Source organism: Macaca thibetana, chromosome 3, assembly GCF_024542745.1.
Source record: "Macaca thibetana thibetana isolate TM-01 chromosome 3, ASM2454274v1, whole genome shotgun sequence".
Taxonomy (NCBI): Eukaryota; Metazoa; Chordata; class Mammalia; order Primates; family Cercopithecidae; genus Macaca; species Macaca thibetana.
The window spans coordinates 59386711-59408172 of NC_065580.1; the positions used below are offsets into that span (position 1 = coordinate 59386711).

The 21462-nt window shown below is 36.2% G+C and overlaps 1 pseudogene; it reads right to left on the reverse strand.

Moving 5' to 3' along the window:
• Window positions 1-2500: 2500 nt before the first annotated feature.
• On the reverse strand, window positions 2501-3121 carry LOC126949890 (60S ribosomal protein L10-like; annotated as a pseudogene).
• Between the last annotated feature and the right edge of the window lie 18341 nt (window positions 3122-21462).

The following is a 21462-nucleotide window of genomic DNA, read 5'->3' on the forward strand; positions in this document are numbered from 1 at the left end:
TTAAAACCCCAACTTTGGACACAATCTGGTATTAACTAAATGAGTAATTCTAAATTCTGGAATAGATGATCAATATTAAAAAGTGTACAATTTATTTTACGTACAAATAATTGAGCTCTTTTAAGAAAAGTACAAAAATAAATATTAATATCTATTTAAATTATACCGACAGGAAAAATTTTGATATGTTTTTTAAGTGATTGTAATACCATTAGTTCAATAAATATCATCCATTAGGCCCAAAGGTTTGAAATAGTGCTCATAATATGAAGAACTTTCTTTAGAAAATTCTCCATTTTCACCTCCATCAGTCATTTAATGTAAATTTTATTTACATATAATATACATATTATGTACAATATACATATACAAATAAGTTATATAGCTCAATAAATTTGTATAAAGTATAACCAGCCTTCATATTAAGAAAGAGAATATTACAGAACTCCTCCTAACTAGGTGTGAATATAAATTTGTTTAAATTAATAATTGCCATTCAATAGCCTTCTGAGTTCGTTTCCATCAGATTTATTTAAAATAATTTTTAGAGTACAGTAATAGTGAGAGCTGAGTTTCACATATAATGTTCATGAGGGAACGAAATGTTCTCAAACAAATTTTGAAAGTAGTCTTACAGTGTCTTGTATTGGCTAGATCATGCAGATAAATTTTTATAAGGGTATCAATTTGATAGGAAAATATATTTAATTATTACCAATAACTTCTTCATATATGAAAGACAATATTTTATTTGCTTTTCCTAAACCAAACTGGTGCATGCCATACTTGGTCATAGTAAATAAAAGTAAAGATAATATCAACATCTTTCTTCTAGTGAGCAGAATTCAGGAAGTTCTCAACATGAATACATTGTGGTCAGGTTTATAGACAGGTTTATTAGGCTGTGGGTTTAAAGAATATTCATATACTAATAATACCAAGTGGTGATAAGCAGTGCTAAAATAGCTTACACTATTCAGTTCTGTTATAGAAACAAAAAAGGCAAATTTTATTACTTCCAAAAGTGAATCTCTTTTTTTTTGAAATGGAGTTTTGCTCCTTTTGCCCAGGCTGGAGTGCAATGGCGTGATCTCAGCTCACTGCAACCTCCGCCTCCCAGGTTCAAGAGATTCTCCTACCTTAGCCTCCCAAGTAGCTGGGAGCTGCCACCATGCCTGGTTAATTTTTTGTATTTTTAGTAGAGATGGGGGTTTCACCGTGTTGGTCAGCTGGTCTCGAACTCCAGACCTCAGGTGATCCACCCGCCTCAGCCTAAAAAAGGTGCTGGGATTACAGGCGTGAGCCACCTTACCCGGCCAAGTGAATCTCTTTTTATAGACTGTTGTTTTAAGGTAGTCTCTTGTTTGATGTTTTAAAGTAATTCATCTATTTTAGTGGCAGTAACTCATTAGCCCTAACTACATACAAATATTTCTGGTAGAATGACATCAAAATAGTAAGAATAGTGCTGTTGACATTAGGCTGAGTACACAAATAAAAAATAAAAGATTAATTTAATACGGCAAAAATTTGAATCTGTAAAGCAAGAGATCCTAGTGAATCTAACGAGCAATTGAACCAGCTGTAGCCAATTAATGCCAGATTCAAACTAAAGAGTAAAGACCAATTACAAACAGTTGGGAGAAGGATTTGTATAGACCACTAGGTGCCACTGTTTTGTGAAAAATTTATTAAATGATATAATGGAACTCTAACTTATATTCCTTTTTCAAAAAATCACATCTTGAATTGGGATGTTGCTATATCATAGTTCTAAAATGAGCAAATTTATTTGTCTCTGGGATTAAACTCACAGCCAAATGAAAGTAATACGGTATTTGAAATAAGTTATAAAGCCCAAAATTTATCATTATCAATGTAAATTTTTGGCTGTTAAACTTGAGCCATCATTGATCTGGAGACAGTGATTTTGAACTGAAAGCTTAAGTGGTTTGACTGTATGTAATAAGAGGGCTGTATAAGCATATTTAAACTGTGGCATATTACTTGGGCCCAAAATACTTTCTTAGAAAAAGAAACATGATTGCTTACAGAAATTTAGGAATGGCACCACCCATAAGGTAGTGTGAGAAAATTTCTTGAAAGCAGCTGTCTTTAATCCATCAACTGGCATTGATCTCAAATTAAATTTAAACGAGTCCACATCAAAACTACAAAGAAGTAACCAACCCACTGATATTAAAATACATACAGAAGACCCTTTTCTTTTAAATACGCTCCATTTTAAAGGATGATTCTACTTGTTTTCCAAAATGAACGTAAGCAAACTCATTAACACAATCCTTTAGTGTCAGGCAGAGATACAACATTTTTTTCAGCACTTATGGATGTTTGGTGGAAAGTTGTAATAGATGAGTATTTATTGTTTTCTTTATTTTTCTTTCTTTCTTTTATTTTCTTTTTTGGCCAGTAAACAGAATTTATTAGTAAGCATAAGTCAGATTGGCATGGCCCAAGGAGACAGTGCTGCCAAAAGCCTTCATGAGAGCAGAACCTGCCAGTTGTCCAAGGGGCTGTGGTTGGGAACTTACTTGGCCCCACAACCATCAGGGATGAAGTGCTTCTCAGCCACTTTGTCTTCAAATTTGTCAGCATTAGACTTGGTGAAGCCCCACTTCTTGGAGATATGGATCTTCTGCCATCTAGGGAACTTGAACTCGGCCCTGCCTAAGGCTTCAATTACGTGGTCCTTGTTCTGAAGCTTGGTGCGGATAAACTGATGACTTGACCAATGTGGACCCTGGCCACAGTACCCTGGGGTTTTCCAAAGGCCCCTCACATACCCGTCTGGAGTCTTTCAGCCCCAGCACAGGGCTACATCTTGTTGATGCAGATGACATGGACGGGATGGAGCTGCACTCAGATGTGAAAGCCATCTCTGCCACAGCTTTTCACCATGTACTTACTGGCACAAATACGGGCAGTCTCCAGGGCTTCCGAAGACAGCAGCTCATATTCATCAGACACCATGTGGCCACAGAGTGGGAACTCATCCACTTTTGCCTTCTTTCGACCCAAAGATATGGATCTTGGCATCAGGAACACCTCGGTGGAAACGAGACTTTGGGTATGGCTGTTTCTTACAGTACCAATAACAAGGAGCAGGATGGTGGCCCCTGGCAACACAGGAACTTCGCCAGTGCATGGAAGAGAAAGTGCACTCCTATACTTTTCAACTAACGCTACTATCTAAATATTTATAAAGTATTCCTTTGAATAGACTAATGGCTTTCCAAATCTAACCACCATAATTAAAGCAACTAATGTTGACTAACAAGTTATCATCATTTTATTAGACAAATGATGTCTAATAAGCTATCGTCTGATTAATTTTTTAGATACTCAAGATAATATACTGTTGTAACACAGGATATTCTATTAGTTTTCTATTGCTGTATAACATATCTCAAAATCTAGCAGCATAGAAATAGCAAACATTTATAATTATCTCACAGTTTCTGAGAACCTGGAATCCAGAGTGGCCTAGCTGGATAATTTTGGTTCTAGTTTTCTTAGAGGGTTGTGGCTAAACTGTCAGTCAGGGCTGTAGTCACCTCAACACTCAACTGGAATCAGATCCATTTTAAGGTTCATTCACATGTTGTTTGCAAGTTTGCATTTCTCTCTGGCTGTTGTTTAGAGACTTCAATTACTCACCATGTAGGATTCTCTGTAAGATGGCTTACAATATGTTAGGTTGCTGGCCTGAGAGTGAGCGATATGAAAGAGAGAGAGTGGACACCCAAGGTAGAAGTCACAGTCTTTTATAATCTCATTTAAGTGACATACCATCTTTTATTCATTAGAAGTTCACCACTAAGTTTCCCACACTCAAAGTGATTGCAAAATAGCATAAATATCAGGAGGTGTGGATCACTGACAGTCATCTTAGAAGCTGCTTACCACACCAACACTGCAGTCAAAGATACCCTTTCAGTATCTCTTGAAGTAACTAAAGGCTTTCTAAAGCTAACATTGACTAATAAGCTTTCATCTGATTATTAAACAACTAATTTGATATTTTTAAGTATTCAAGGTAATATTGTCATAGCACAAAGGTAGTGATTTCACAGAGTCTATAAAAAGAAACAGTGAATAGATCCTTTCATTGTTTCTTTATACTACTCAAGCAGTTTCCCTAACAGAAATAACCCCCTGAATTAGGATATAATTGTTTGATTGCATTATTTCCTGAAATCACTGTTCTCCTTACCATGATTGATTCTATACATTACATACAAACAATATAATCTTGACAAAGTGAGGGTCTATTCCAAACCTGTCTAAATATTTGTCTTTTATCTGAATAATATAAAAATTCCTGATGAGCCCTCTTAAAATGTGAGTGTTCAACAGTTTTCTTAGTGCAAACTAGAATGTGAAGGTGATCTGGCTGTGTTATGTGTTGTCCCATGATTAATTCCTCCCATCAGACTAGTTTGCTCCTTGGCTATGCCAAGTGTCTACCTCCTCCAGCTGTGACCTGGATTGAAGGAGATGATATTTCCAGAAAATGCCAATTAAAACCTTCATATTTTATTATATTAGTCTCTGGTGATTCATGTGAAATAATTTCTCAAGATTTTAATAATCTCTGAGTAACCTCATAAAATTATCACTTCGGCATATAATTGATACACAATAATTCTGTAGAATGAACATGCAAACCTCAAGAGCAGTTTGACCACATGTACCCTTCCCTTCCCTTTCTTTTAAAGATCCATTGGTGTCCTTTTAAAAGCATCCTCTATGCTTTTTTGTTTGATAGTTACTTTCGTTTTAGAGTCCGTCTTACTGGAAGTATTGGGGTTATCCGAACAGCCCCTGCAGCACGCGAAGATGGTGGAGTGTTTGTGGCCTCCGGGGAAGGGTATGGACTGGAAGGGATGCAGTTTGACCCTGCTGGATGTCACAGGTATTGCCTCATAGTTTAAAATATAGAAACTAAATTAGGCAAAAGCGAGGAGAGTCAGTACCGTTCCTCTGCTCCTTGCCTCCCTTGTCTAAGCTAATTACGGCAAATGTGCACCCAAAGTTAGCAAAGTCCAGCCAGGTTCAGACCAGAGCTAGGATGGCAGAATCAGACTAATGAGGAAAAACACCAGGGATGAGACAAAATTTACAGAAACGGTGGGGGGGCGGGAGATAAAATATAAAAGAGGAAAAATGTGAATGGGGCTGTGGTAATTATACAAGAGAAAAAAATATATATAAAGAGGGAGGCCATTGCTTTAGGACGAAGGAAGAATCTTTGTTATGCCCTTTCATAGTCACTTCAAGGCCTGACGGATGTCCACATTCCTTCCCTAGCTGTTTTGAAATTGTCTCGCCTTCTAAGAAATAACTAGAGAGATATGGCCATGTTCACTGCAGGTAAAAACCCTGAGAAACAAAATTGTTTTACTTTGACTGGATCCCAGGAAGTAAACTGACAGTATCAGCTTTGAAAAAGAAAAAAAAAAAAAAAGAAAGGCACAGACAAACCTGATAAAATTATCCTTTGAAATTGAAAAGAAATCACAGTTTTCAGTATCACACATATACACAAAATTTATATTCCTTATTAGGCCTTTGCTAACTGTGGGAATATAAACAAGTTATGTAATCAATTTTTAAGCTTCATTTTCTTCTACAAAGAAGGAACACCTACTTCACAAAGTTTGTTTACATGTTGTATTAAATAATTGTTTTATGCTACAGTGGAAAACTAAGCATCTTTTACAGGAGACCTTCCTGGGATATTAGATTCTAGCCCTGTTCATTGTCTTTCAGGTATTTTGCAACTCTTTTTAGTTATAGGTAGCTGACAGATAAGTAAATTCTGCACTATCTGGTAGTGATTTAATTGAGTTCCTCCCCTCTGTGGAAAATTAGTTTTGTCTCCATTTGCAATTCATCTCCACGTTCCTTTGTTCCATAATAATTTTTGTTATTTTGCTCTTTTTTTCTGAACTAGTTATAACATCTACCTGTTAACTTCATATCATATAAGGCAAATAAATTATTTAGCATGGGTTCATTTTTATATCTATATGAGTCATGATTTTGTGTTTTGCAGAAAATTATCTTTTAACAAATGTATGATAATGCTGAGCACAGTGTATGGTATATATTAGAAATTCCAGAAAATAAATGATATTTCCAATTTTAATTTTTTAAACTTTTGTGTGCTATTATTATATTTTGAATTTTTGAAATTATATTTATTCTTCATAAAAATAATTTATGGACATATTATAAAGATAGTGCCAAGACTTACAATGTACATCAGTAGTTCACTACAATATTATCCATCTTGCAGGCTCTGACTCCACAAATTATGAACTATGAAATTTATAGCTTTGTATTTATAAAGAATATACTTACACAGCTATTTTATAAGCTACCAATTTTAGATATTACCTATCGATTTCACATCATGGAAAATTAGAATTTAGCTCTTTCATAACTGTCTATTTCTCCTGCCCCCATAATTAACATAGATGTACTGTAAATTTTATTTATTTATTTGTTTTTGACAGAGACTCTCTCACCCAGGATGGAGTGCAGTGGTGCAATCTCGCCTCACTGCAGTCTCCACCTCCTAGGGATCGAGTGATTTTCCTGCCTCAGTCTCCCGAGAAGCTGGGATTACAGACGTGCACCACTATGCCCAGCTAAGTTTTGTATTTTTAGTAGAGACAGGGTTTCACCATGTTGGCCAGGCTAGGGCTCAAACTCCTGACCTCAAGTGATCTGCCCGCCTTGGCCTCCCAAAGTGGTGGGATTACTGGTGTGAGCTACCGCACCTGGCCCATAAATTTTAGTTAAACCAAGTGTTAGTGCTTTCTTACATTACATGTTATGTAAATGGTACCCCAGAGGCTCTGCAGAGTAGGGATAAAGATTAAATATGTTCACACAAATAATCTTCCTTCCCTCCAAAGTACTACACTTTGATTATTCTTTCTTTCTAATGCACTGTATTCATTGTCTATTGCTGCTGAACGAATGACTCCAAAGCTTAGTTACTTAGAACAACAATGAACTCTGGGGGTTGAGAATTCAGAGGCAGCTTAGTTTGGTGGTTCTCGCTTGGAATCTCTCATGAGGTGCCAGTCGAGATGTTGGCTAAGGTTGCAAGTTATCTGAAGTCTTGACAGGGGCTTGAGGATATTTTCCCAAATTGTCTCACTCATTTGGGGCACGTCGTTGGCGAGTGGCCTCAGTTCCTTCCCACAGGAGCCTCTCCATGCGTTGCTTAAGCATGTTCACAATATGGTGCCTAGCTTCCCTCGAGGGAGCATTCTAAGAAATAGCAAGGCAGAAGCATGGTATCTTCCATGATCTAGGCTCAGAATTCATAAACCATCATTTAGAAAAAGTTTTTAAAAAATATAATTCACATGCCATAGAGCTGATCCATTTTAAATGTACACTTTAATGGTGTTTAGTATATTCACATATCTGCACAACCATCACTACAGTCAATTTTAGAGCATTTTCGTCACCTCAAAAAGAAACCCCATATCCTTTAGCTGTCACCACTGTAAACCCCTATCATCTGGCACCCAACCCTAAGTAAACACTATACTATTTTCTGTCTCCATAGCTTTTCCTATTTGGGACTTTCATATAAATAGAATTTGTTTTTATGTGGACTTTTGGACTAGCTTCTTTCACTTAGCACAATGTTTTCAAGGTTAATCCAAGTTGTAGCATGTGTCATACTTCATTTATTTTTATAGCCAAATGATATTTCATTTTATAAGCATACCACATTTTATGTATCCTTTCATCCACTGACAGACATTTTGGCTACTGTGAATAATGCTGCTATAAACATTCATGTACAAGGGTGGGCATGGTGGCTTATGCCTGAAACCCCAGCACTTTGGGAGGCTGAGGCAGGAAGATCGCTTGAGCCCAGGAGTCCTAGACCAGCCCGGATAACATATTAAAAACACAACTCTACCAAAAATTAAAAGAAATCATGGGGTGTGGTGGTGTGCACCTGTAGTCCCAGCTACTCTAGAAGCTAAGGTGGGAAGACTGCTTGAGCCCACCTTTTTGAGACAGGAACTCATTCTGTCACCCAGGCTTCAGTGAGTCAAAATCGTACCACTGCACTCCAGCCTGCGTAACAGAGTGAGTCCTTGTCTGAAACAAACAAATAAAAATTTATGTATAACTTTTTATGTAGACATGTTTTCACTTCTCTTGCATATATACCTAGAAATGGAATTACTGGTATTTCTGTTTAATTATTAGAGGAAATGCCAGACAGTTTTCTAATGTGACTGGACAATTTTACATGCCCATCAGCAATGTATGAGGGTTCCAATTCCTGTACACTCTTACCAACACTTGTTATTATCTGACTTTTGAAACGTAGTCATCCTAGTGGGTGTGAAATGGCATCTTCCTGTGGTTTTGATTTGCATTTTTCTGATGGCTAATGCGGTTGAGCATCTTTTCATTTGTTTATTGGCTGTTTGTATGTCTTCCTTGGAGAAGTGTATATTCAGGTACTTTGGCCATTTCTTAGTTGGTTTATTTGTTTTTTATTATTAAGTTGTAAGAGTGTTTTAAATATTCTAGATAAAAGTCCCTTATCATGTATATAATTTGCATATATTTTCTCCCATTCTGTGGTTTGTTTTTTTAAACTCTTGATAGTATCCCTTGAAGCACAAAGCTTACTGAAGTCCAGTTTGCAATTTTTTCTTTTGTTGCTCATACTTTTGGTGTCATATTGAAAAATCCAAGGTCACGAGACTTACTGTTTTGTTTTCTTCTAAGAGTTTAAACTTTTACATTTTAGCCTTTGATATATAATATCTTGAATTTATTTTTGCATATGGTATGAAGTGAATATCCAACTTCATTCTTTTGCCTATGACCATCTAGTTGTCCCAGCGCCATTTGTTGAAAAGAATATTTTTCCCCATTGAATGGTCTTGGCACTCTTGTCAAAACTTATTGACCATGGATATATAGGTTTATTTCTGGTCTCTCAATTATATTCCATTAGTGTATATGTCTATTCTTGTGCCAGCACACTGTTTAATTACCATTGCTTTGCAGCAGGTTTCGAAATTGGAAAATGTGGATCCGCTTACTCTGCTCTTCATTTTTAAAATTATTTTGGCTATTCTGGGTTTCTTGCAATTTCATATGTAATTTAGAATAAGCTTGTCAATTTCTGCAAAACGTTTGTTGTTATTCTGTTAAGAATTGCATTGATTCTGTAGATAAGTTTGGAAAGTACTGCTATCTTAACAATACTGCTATCTTAATAAATAATTGCTATCTTAATAAATAATAATGAATAACAAACGTTCATTGTCATCTTTATTATATATCCAAACAAGACATAATCCAATAATCCAAACAATAAGTAAACCTTGCAACCTATAAGTTTAGGTTTTTAAAAATTTCTTTCAACTATATTTCGTAGTTTTCAAAGTATACATTTAGTACTTCTATTATTTATTTCTAAGAATTGTATTTTTTTGATACTAGAATAAGTGGAATTATTTTCTCAACTTCATTTGCAGGTGGTTAATTGCTAGTATACAGAAATAAAATAGATATTTTTATATTAATATTGTATACTACAACCTTGTTTATTATTTGCTCTCATAAATGTGTAATAGTTTTTAGTGTGTTTCTTACGATTTACTATACATACACAACATCACGTCATCTTCAAAAAGAACTAGTTTTACTTCTTCCTTTCCAGTGTGGATGCTTTTCTTTTTCTTGTCGACTTGCCACGGCTTGAATCTGTAGTGCAATACTGCCTAAAAGTGGTGACAGCAGACATCCTTTCTTGTTATTTTGCATGATGTTGACTGTGGGATATTTGTAGATGCCCTTTATCAGGTTTAGAAAATTGTCTCTATCAAGAATACTTGACTGGAGCTCTCCATTCTCCTGATCCACTGTGGACAGGTTGCTCTCCAGGAAAGTGGCACAGCAATTGTCCTGGTATTTCCTTTTATTGTCATCCTTAAAATTTTACTGACATTTTTCTAGATTGATCATTTTTTGCTGAATACTACCTCTGTCTTTCTTAATTTATTTCCTTATTTGTTCAGGTATATCCTCTAGTAGCTTCCCATGAATCAGTAACTGACATATATTTGTGTATTTCTAAAAATGACTTTAATTTATTCTCATCCTTGATTGATAATTTGGCTGACTATAAAATTATTCATCAAATATCATTTTCATCAATAATTTTGAAGACATGGCTCCAAGGTCTTCTATCATTCATTATAGCTTTTGAGAAGGCTAATACAATTCTGATTTTCTGTCTCTTGTAGGTGACCTTTGTTATTTTCTCTAGAAGCTGCTTCTTCTTGATACTATTTTGAAATGTCACATTTTATGTGATTTGTGAGGTCTTCCTTTATTTTTTTATGGGCCACTTGTGCTGGACACCTTCAATTTGGAGATTTATGTCTTTCTAAAAACTGTTTTATATAGTTCTTGATAGTTAACCTATTTTGTTTTTTTCTTTTCTCTATATATTTTGTATAAAATAGTTGCTGAACCTCATGAATTTTTCCTCTTTCTTTTCTATGTTTACTATTTTCACATTTTTGTGTGTCTGCATCTCTGTGTGTGTGTGTGTGTGTGTGTGTGTGTGTGTGTGTGAACTTTTGGTCCCTGGCTTTATCTTTCAGTCCTTTTATAATGTTATTTATTTCTATCATAGTTTTATTCTCTTCTTTTCCTTTCCATAGCATCCTACTCTTGTAATAACTCATTGAGAATATTAGATTATTTTTAAATGTTAAAAACTATTTCCTGTATTGTCAGTTTCCAATGGGTATCTTTGGTTTTTTATTTGTTATGGTAGCTCTTTTTTATTACTTTATGGTTTTAATATTGTTTTAGTGAGGTTTGCAGAGGAAGAAAAATAATGTGTGATCAGTCATTTAAAAAAAATGTACTTACTGGGTTAAATAGTATCCCCATATAATAAATGTCTCCTCAGAACCCATGAATATGGCCTTATTTGGAAATTGCAGAGGTAATCAACTTAAAATGAGGTCATACTGGAGTACAGTGATCTCTAAATCTAATAGGACTGGTGCCTTTATAAAAAGAGGGTAGGCCAGGCACAGTGGCTCATGCCTGTCATCCCTTTGGGAGGCCAAGGCAGGTAGGCCACTTGAGCCCAGGAGTTTGAGACTAGCCTGAGCAACATAGGGAGACCTTGTCTCTACTAGAAAAAAAAAATCAGCCAGGCCTGGGCATGGTGGCATGCATCTGTAGTCTCAGCTACTCAGGAGGCTAAGACAGGAGGACTGCTTCAGCCCAGGAGATTGAAGCTGCAGTAAGTTGTATCATGCCACTGCATTCCAGAGCCTATGTGGCAGAGCGAGACGAAAAGGAAGAGGAAGAGGAAGGTGGCAAAGAGGAGGGGTACTGGAACACATAGATAGATACACACACAGGAGAAATGGAAGAAATGTGAAGACAGAGGCAGATGTTGGAGTGATATGTCTACAAGCCTAGGAACACCGAAGATTGCCGGCAATCACCAGAAGCTGGAAGAGATAAGGAAGCATCCTGCCCTAGAGCCTCAGAGGAAACACGGCCCTGCTGCCATCTTGATTTCAGGCTCCTGTCCCCAAGAACTGTGAGAAAATAACTTCCCATCATTATAAGTTACCTGGTTTTTGTACTTTGTTAAGGCAGTCTTGGGCAACAAATGCACTCTTCCTCATTAAACTTGGATGGAGAATTTAGCAGGAACAGAAATACTAACTTGCTTTTTTAAAAAACAGTCTCAGATTAGTTCCTTTTAAACCTTTCTTTTTTGAGAAACAGAAAACTGAGACAATTCAGAGTCTAGCACCTCTTCCCTATAATCATTACCAATGTTGTAAAAGTTTGGCTGCCTCTCCCTGTTCAGTGGTTTCTCTTGGCCTGTTCAGCTCAAGCAGTACTAGCAATATTTTCCACCCAATGACATGTGAGTAGAATAAAACAGTTCTTCCTATGGTGATAATTGAAAATAAAATTATAGTTTTATGTATTTAACTAATTGGAAGTGTAGCTAATGACTGCTTTTCATATATAATTTTAGGATCTGGGCAGTTCGATGGTTTTTTTTTCTAAATCAGATTGGCATTCATTTTTCTTTTATGTCTAAGAATTTGTTCAGCTCTGCTACTAATTTTACTTAAATATTTTTGTTTCAAGACTAGTGAAAGAAAGAAATGTAGGAAACAAAAAAGAAAGCCAAAAAAAGAAAGTTTAAGAAGGAAATACTCAACTGTCTAGTAAATGCCACATAATCCAAGTTAAATATTACCTAGAGACGGTTTTATGTGGAGGGAGTTAATGTCATCTTCGGTGTCTTAAATACTGTGAGAGGCCAAATAGCAGCAGACTCACGATTGCACTGGAAGTGAGGAAATGTAGAGTGCTCTACTCTTTCAAGAAGTTTTGTTTCAAAAGGAAGGAAACAGGGGCAGTTATAATACTTTCAGAACAAAAGTGACTAAGAGTGCTTACACTCAGAAAAGAAAGGGTCTGAAAGAGCCAGTGGAGCTGAGGAAGTTGAAAACATAGGACAAAAGGAAAGATAGAGATGAGATAAGGAGGTGGAACGATAGCAATAAAGAGTTAGAGAGCTGATAGACAGAAAAGGAAGAGGGGAGAGAGAGAATTGGTAGAGGGATTTTCTTGAGTAGGAGGGTGTACAAATATCCAGAGAACAGTATCAGTTAGCATTAGCTTTGGACATAAGCACAGCCCCTGAGACTAGAAAGAGAAATAACTGATGTGGATGCAGCTTTGTTTTCATGGAATTAAGTGAGGAGGGACAGCAAATTGAGAACTCTTGACTTTCTGTGGAATTAGAAGGCAAAATCATGTGCTGAGTGCATTTATAGAAAGCAATTACATAAGCTAAAATCATTATTTTACCTTGAAGTCAAAGTAGGAATAAAATGACAAAATAAGCAAGTGCTTTGAGAGCTCTCTTTAAAACAACGTGGAAATAGAATCATTGAGTAACATCAAGTGTCCTAAAACATGGCTTCTTAGTAGGCCATTAACAGAATTTATGGATTTCACATAGCCCATCCATCTTTTATTTTTAGTTCATTTACAAAACAATAAATGACAGGTACAGACTGTGGTTTCAGATGCTGAGAGACTGGTAGGTTCTGCTATTTTATCTCTGAAGGCTGTAAGTATCCTGTTTTGGTTGGAAAAAAAAATAGTGCTTCCTCTAAAAGACATCCATTGAGGATGTGGCTTTTTGAGGCACAATTTTGCTTTTATTTGCCTAAGTGCTTGCTCTTCAGAGTGTAAGAAAAAGCTACATGGAAATTATATTTGACTTCATCTGGTCACACTGTCTTATTCCAGAAAAAAATTAGTACAAGAAGTATGTAGCTCCTGTAGATAAAAGTTCCTGATATAAATTTCTAAATTCAGTAAAATACAGATCAGTTACTTACTGAAGTATTTTATATCAAACTGCTTATTTAGAAAAGAAAGTGCTTTCATCAGCTAAGCATATAATTTATTCAATCCTCTCAATTAAAGGAATGCATTCATAATTGAACATGGCACAAATGTTTGCTAGAATACTAAGAAACACACAGAATAAGACTCTTGTTTACAATAAAAGAAAAAAAAATGTATAGAGACATTTGTAAAACACAAACATTCCAGGAAGAATTGAAAAAGTATTTTTATAAGTATTGCTGTTTCTATTTATCCTTGCTTTTACTATGTATATAAGTGTATTCTAGACAAAAAGAGAGAGTAATGGCACAGGTACAATTTATGTATTCAGCTTAGGCACATAGCTACTTGTAGCTGGTTCCATTTCCAAGTGAAATCATACAGTAATTGGTATGAGCCAATCCAAACTTGGATAAAAACTCTATTTCTAGCAAGTTAATCAATCCTACCATTATGCTAAACTACTTTGTGATGCTTTTCTTCCTGACCATTGGGTTACTGTGAAAAAGTAAAGTTGCATTAAATGTGGTATGTCTTCTTGGTTTTTACTTTTTCTACCAATGATTATTTCTTAATGGATTTTAGTTTTGCAAATTATAGCACAATGTCAGTTTCAAGAATGTTAAGATGAAAAATATAGAATCATGGAAATGATTCTAGCCACACTTAAAAACTTTTATTGTATGTATGCAAATGAGACTGCTTTAACTTAAAAATCAAATAGAAATTGAGCATTCTGATTACCATAGAAATAGAAGAACTGAGTTTCCTAAGTGCCCATTTTCTTAAAATAGCAGGGTAATATCAAGGCATTTTGATGTTTGTTGGGAGCTGGAAGAAGCAGTATGTGGGCTGACAGACCTTATATACTTCATTCAACATATTAATTGATAATAAAACATTACATTCATGATATTTTATAATTTTCATTTCATACTACATTGTTTTTCTTTAAAAAGAGAAAAATATAACAAGTTATTTTTAAACTGTTACATAATAGAAAATTTCTGTTAAGTATCCAAATATTAAACCAAGTGGAAAGTAACAAATATTTATAGTACTAAATAATTTGCAACCATACAAGAGTATATACACATTGGACATTAATGTTATTGTTTTTGAATTCTTGACTACTTTCCATGTTTAAAAATATTTTCACAAACATGGTATGCAAACTGAGTTTAGTGTTCACAGTCAAGAAACCTAGATAATCCATAAATGTATCGCTTATGTTAACACAGTTGTACATACCTAAATACCTGATAATAATGCACATAAAATGATTAACTTACTGGTTTGTAATAATTTGGGTATACTCTCAGTTTTTAAAGCAGAAAGCTCATTTTGATGGTCCTACATTCCTGGGCAATGCTGGGCCCACTGCTTACCCCTAAGAGCACATCAATATATATTACCAAGGGTACTTATCAAAATCTGTATGTTTTTGGTACATTCATAAAACATTCCAAATTATTAGCATTTTGGTTTGTCTTCTAGAGTCTTCTTATTCAAATGCATTCCCTGAATCAGCAGTATCTACAACTCCTGGGAGCTTGTCAGAAATACAGACTTTCAGGCCCCACCTCAGCCTTGCTGAATTGTGATTTACATTTTAACACGATCCCCAGCCCAGGTGATTTGTGTGCACATTAAGAGTTTGAGCAGAGACGCTCAAGGAATTAAAAACCTTGTATATTGAAAGGTTTAAAGGTCGCAGGTGGTGTAGAAAATAAATAAATTCCAAAGAAAGGCAGCTCAAATTATACTCAATGTTACTTTTTCACATCTTAAATACTCTTTAGAATCTGTACGTTGCAATTTGGCCATTGAGTGAGTCAGTTAAACAAACAGGCACAGTTCAGGATTTTGTAGAAATAAGAGACTTTATTATAAAGTACTGTAGTTTGGAAAATTGTTTTGAAAGTAGAATATGAAGGGATGATTAGCAATATGTTTTCTTCAGCATTTTAAATCACAATTGCAATAATATTCAATCTGTCACTGAATCAAAAGCAAAAATCCCTAAATAATGAAGTGATTAAGCACTCCATTCACTTTCATTGCATTAATTGAAAAGACTTCCAAAGCTAAAGAAGTTGTAATGTAATGGAAAGTACACAGGAGTTGGTCCTATTTCAACAATTGTCTAAATGTATGTTCTGGAAGTTTTCCTACCATCAGGTATTGAGTTCTCTGTAAACATTTTTTGAATAAATGAATTAGTGAGAAATCAGAGACAAAGACTATTCTTTCTAGAATGTACTGTAACGGGAAAAGATAGAAGGCAATATTCCAAAGGAAGATATATTCAAAATATTTTTTACTGTTTATTAATCCAGAGAGCCAACATGTTTTTAAAATAAGAATTGCATTATCGGCCGTGCATGGTGGCTCATACCTGTAATCCCAGTATTTTGGGAGGCCAAGGCGGATGAATCACCTGAGGTCAGGAGTTTGAGACCAGCCTGGTCAACATGGTGAAACCCTGTCTCTACTAAAAATACAGAAATGTGCTGGGCATGGTGGCAGGCGCCTGTAATCCCAGCTAATCGGGAGGCTGAGTCAGGAGAATCACTTGAACCTGGGAGGTGGATGTTTCAGTGAGTCGAGATGGTGCCACTGCACTCCAGTCTGGGGAACAAGAGTGAGACTTTGTCTCAAAAAAAAAAAAAAAAAAAAAAAAAAAAAAAAAGAGAATTGCATTATCAAGAAGACAGGATACTCAAGTTTGCTAATCAGCACATTCTCTTCCTGGGGAAAATCTGTGTCAGAAGCAATGTTATAATCAGAAAGTTACTGTGAACCCGAAACATTAGATGGATGATTATAATGGCTACTGCCATCATGCCTGAAAAACTGATAAATAGCTTTTTGCCTTAAGATTATACTTAAACCCACAGAATAGATGATTGTTTTTGTGAGTTCAGGGCACCTTTTCATGTGGTCAGTTATAGAGATATTTTGTTACTATTTGCCCTTCTGATTCTTGTGTTTTCTTTCTTTTGGAAAAAAATGCTTGGAATGAAAGTAAGAATGGATTAAAGGAGGCCAATTAGTAGCCAGTTGCCTCTGTGTGTGTGTGTGTGTGTGTGTGTGTGTGTGTGTGTGCACGCGTGCATACAAGTGACCTCAGGTAAAAACTTGGCTTAGACAAGCTTCCTTTACTCCTGTTTAGCATTTGTCCAGGACTTTTTTTATTTTTATCAAAGTATTTGTATTAATATTTGCATTAAAATAATCAGAGATGAGTTAGATCTACTCTTTGTATTCCCAGCTTCTGTCAGTCTGTCAGGCATATGGTTATATCTTTAAAACAATATGCAATAGCTACCTTTTCTAGTGCTTTTCCATATTTAGTAACACTAGCATCTCCCTTTCAAACAGCATATAATATGCCCACTGAGAAAACCAAGTACATTTGGAAGTGAGTGGCTAGGACAGTCAACTCTGCAGTTTCAGGTGGTGAAGGGAGAAGTTTTGAAGCCACAGCCTCTGCCAGACAGTTGGTAAACTAGCCAGCTCTGTCATGGCAAATGCCACAGACTGGACAATGCATGAAATTACCAGTCAACAGTCAGCAGGGTCAACAGGAAATATGGCAAATGAAAGGTTAGCTACACATGATATTTCTACTGTATAACATAGAGAATACTTTATAACCTCTTGGTACAGTAGTTTCATCATTTATTGTAAATCTATAAATATTTTATTGTTTGGTAAAGCTTTTTTAGTTTGCAATAGATTTTGGTAGCAATGAACTCAAAACATGAAAAGCAAGTGCTATAGTATGGATATTTGACTCTCCAAACCTTAAGTGGAAATTTGATCCACAATAATGGACGTGATGCCTAGTGAAAGATGTTTGTGTCTTGAGGGCAGATCCCTTATGAATGGCTTGGTGTAATCATCATGGTAGTAAATGAGCTCTCACTCTATTAGTTCCCAGGAAAGCTGGTTGTTAAAAAGAGCCTGGCACCTCCCTGCCCCTGCTTCCTCTCTCGTCATGGGATTGCTACACAGCAGCACCGCTCTGCCTTCCACTATGAGTGTAAGCCATCTGAGGCTCTCACCAGAAGCAGATGCTGGCGCCAGGCTTCTTGTGCAGCCTGCCAAATAAACCTCCTTTCTTTATAAATCACACAGTCTTGGGTATTCTTTGATAGCAACACAAATGGTCTAACACAACATGTATAATAAAAAAATTAGTTCTGGGTGCCTGTAGTTCCAGCTACTCAAGAGGCTGAGACAGGAGGATCACTTGAACTCCCAGGAGTTCAAGGCTGCTGTGAGCTATGCTTAAGCCATGTCACTCCAGCCTGGGCAGCAGAGAGAAAAAAAAAAAAATCATACTGAACATCCATTTCCATTTTTAAAACAAGTGAATAATATAAATTTGCACAAAAAAGTTTATCAATGATTACTATTCACCATAGGGACAACAGTAAAGTCAGTAGTCACTAGAAAACCAGAAAACACGAATCTCTGAGAAACCATCAATATCTGTTCAAAAGTCAGTCATTATCTTAAGAAGAATGTTTCCAAAGACAACAACTTAATACCTGCAGCTGCTACATTCCATTTTGAAAAGTATGAGTTTTCATTTAAAACAAATGAATGTTCTTCTAAATAATTTATTTTCAATCCAAATTTTTATGCACATATAAAAAGTGAAGCACGTAGCTCTGATGCCAGTTTTATATAAGTGTAATTATATGCTTTAAATAAGAAATTTTGTTAGTTGAATCCAATAATGCTTCAGAATATTTTTCCACCCAATTCATGGAATCAAAATCAAATCAATAAAACAATTTAGAGGAGGTGAACATCTGTCATTTACAACATTATATAAATATAAAATCAGTTTAGAAGTTCAACATTTAAGGTACAATTAGATACATTAAGACACAGTTTTTAAAGGTTAATTTTTACAGTGATAATAGGAATACAAATTTTGGTGGAGCCAGGATTGTGGTAAACACAATGTTGCAGCTAAGAAACCTATTGTATCAATTGGCCATGCCACATTAACAATAACACTCCCTAATAAATCACCCCCAAATTCAACAGTTTAAAACATTTATCTTCATGGCTATGTGATGGCCAGCTAATATCTGGATCAATAATCAAGAGTGAGATGATGGTAGCTCAGAGGAGGACAGGAGTGAGGCCTTGGGTGATAGTGAGAAGTAACTGAATTTAAATATATGATAGTGAGAGGTGAAACCAGCTGAGCTTCTGGGTCATGGGGACTTGGAGAACTTTTGTGTCTAGCTAAAGGATTGTAAATGCACCAATCAGCACTCTGTAAAAATGCACCAATCAGCACTCTGTAAAATGGACCAAGCAGCACTCTGTAAAATGGACCAATCAGCACTCTGTAAAATGGACCAAGCAGCACTCTGTAAAATGGACCAAGCAGCACTCTGTAAAATGGACCAAGCAGCACTCTGTAAAATGGCTCCAACAGCAGGATGTGAGCTGGGCCAAACAAGGGAATAAAAGTTGGCCACCCAAGCCAGCAGAGGCAACCTGCTTTGGTCAGCTTCCACAAAGTGGAAGCTTTGTTCTTTTGCTCTTCACAATAAATCTTACTGCTGCTCACTCTTCGGGTCCGCACTACCTTTATGAGCTGTAACACTCATCGCAGGGGTCTGTGGCTTCATTCCTGAAGTCGGCGAGACCACAAACCCACTGGGAGGAACAAACAACTTGGAGGAGCCACCTTTAAGAGCTGTAACATTCACTGTGAAGGTCTGCGGCTTCACTCCTGAAGTCAGCGAGACCACGAAACCACTGGAAGGAAGAAACTCCCGACACATCTGAACATCTGAAGGAACAAACTCTGGATACACCATCTTTAAGAGCTATAAAACTCACTGTGAGTGTCCGCGGCTTCATTCTTGAAGACCAAGAACCCACCGGAAGAAATAAACTCCGGACACAAGAAGCTTTGCATTAGACTGTAGCGGCTGAATCCATTGATGTGAGCTTCATTCAGCTGACATAATAGTTCATGTGTTTGTCATTGTTCTCATGGTAGGAGTGGGCTAGACCAGGACCTGTTCTTCTCATGGTGATAACAAAGGCTTAAGAAGGCAAACACAATTACCGAAGATCTTTTCAAGCCTAGGCTCAGAAATATTAATAGCACACTATCAAATCTGTCTATATGCCACTGGCCAAAATAAACTAAAGGATAGGAAAGTACAATCTGCTTAGGATGCCAAGGGTGTGGATACAAAGAAGAATGCAAAGACTTGGGCTAATCTAGTTCAGTCTACAAACCCTTCTGGCAACAAGGAACTCAAAAACAGACATATGCTGTATTTGGAAGTGGTTGTGGTAGACACAATTAATTGCAAACTGAAAAAGTACAATGTTCTATAATCAACATAGAGAATGTAGGTGTCAAAATTTACACATTTTTATATGTGTACAGAGTAGGCAAATACAAAATTTTTGTGATAAAGCTGATCTTAAATAAGTTATAACACACTTCAGCTTAGCAGTACATGCTTTTTTCTCTTTGCTGCTCATCATCAATTGGATTTTAAAAAAATATTTGAAACTTGGAAGAATTAGTTTGTAAAACAACCTAAAGGGCTTACAGTGAATTGAACTCCTTTAAAAAAAAAACAAGGCCTCTAAATTTTGGTTCATTTTTTTCAAAATTAAGTTTGGAAATCTTCAATCAAAATGTTCTGCAAATAGAGCAATAAAAAATGCAGCTTTTCAGGCTTTTAGAAAAGTAAAGTGGAAAACAATGCTTAACACAGGAAGGCATTAAAATATATCTATATATCCAAGGTAGAGACTGAATAAATTAAGAAATGAGAGATCAAATGATGTACATAATTTTGGAATACTATAATTGTACTTTGAAATACTTAAATTCGTGGAATGAACCTTTTGGTGTAGGTCTTCTTTTTAACAAATTAATTTATAATTTCTACTAAAACTGAATAAAACACCTATAGATTTAAACTTGGTGAAATATACAAAAGAATAAAAAAGGGAACATTTATTTGACAAATTCTTTTCTTTTCTTTTCTTTATTTATTTACTTATTTATTTTGAGACGGAGTCTTGTTCTGTTGCCCAGGCTGGAGTGCAGTGGCACGATCTTGGCTCACTGCAACCTCCACCTCCCGGGTTCATGCCATTCTCCTGCCTCAGCCTCCCAAGTAGCTGGGACTACAGGTGCCCACCACCACGCCCAGCTGATTTTTTGTATTTTTAGTAGAAACGAGGTTTCACCGTGTTAGCCAGGATGGTCTCAATCTCCAGATCTCGTGATCTGCCTGCCTCGGACTCCCAAAGTGCCGGGATTATAGGCGTGAGCCACCGCGTCTGGCCAAGTTATTTTCTTATGAAACACATATCAAAGAAAGGTTTTTAAAATGCAGACAATATGATAAAGCTCGTCAAAATATCTAGGTTGAAATATTTGTACATTTGAACACGAAAAAAATAAAATAAAATAAAATAAAATAAACAATAACCTCTGTTTAGCAAAATTTGCTCAGGTCTTACTGGGCATCTTACATCTGTAAAGAGAATATTTGTTGTTTTTTGTTTGTTTGCTTGCTTGGTTTTTATTTTTGAGACAGAGTCACGCTCTGTCGCCCAAACTGGAATGCAGTGGCAAGATCTCGGCTCACTGCAATCTCCGTCTCCCAAGTTCAAGCGATTCTCCTGCCTCAGCCTCCCAAGTAGCTTGGATTACAGGCCCCCACCACCTCGCCCAGCTGTATTTTTGTATTTTTAGTAGAAACGGGGTTTCCCAATGTTGACCAGGGTGGTCTCAAACTCCTGACCTCAGGAGATCCGCCTGCCTCAGCCTCCCAAAGAGCTGGGATTACAGGCATGAGCCACCGTGCCCGGTCAAGAGAATATTTGTTTAACTCAAAATATAATGGTCCACATAGAAAATTAACCTAAATTGTCAAAAATTCCAAATTT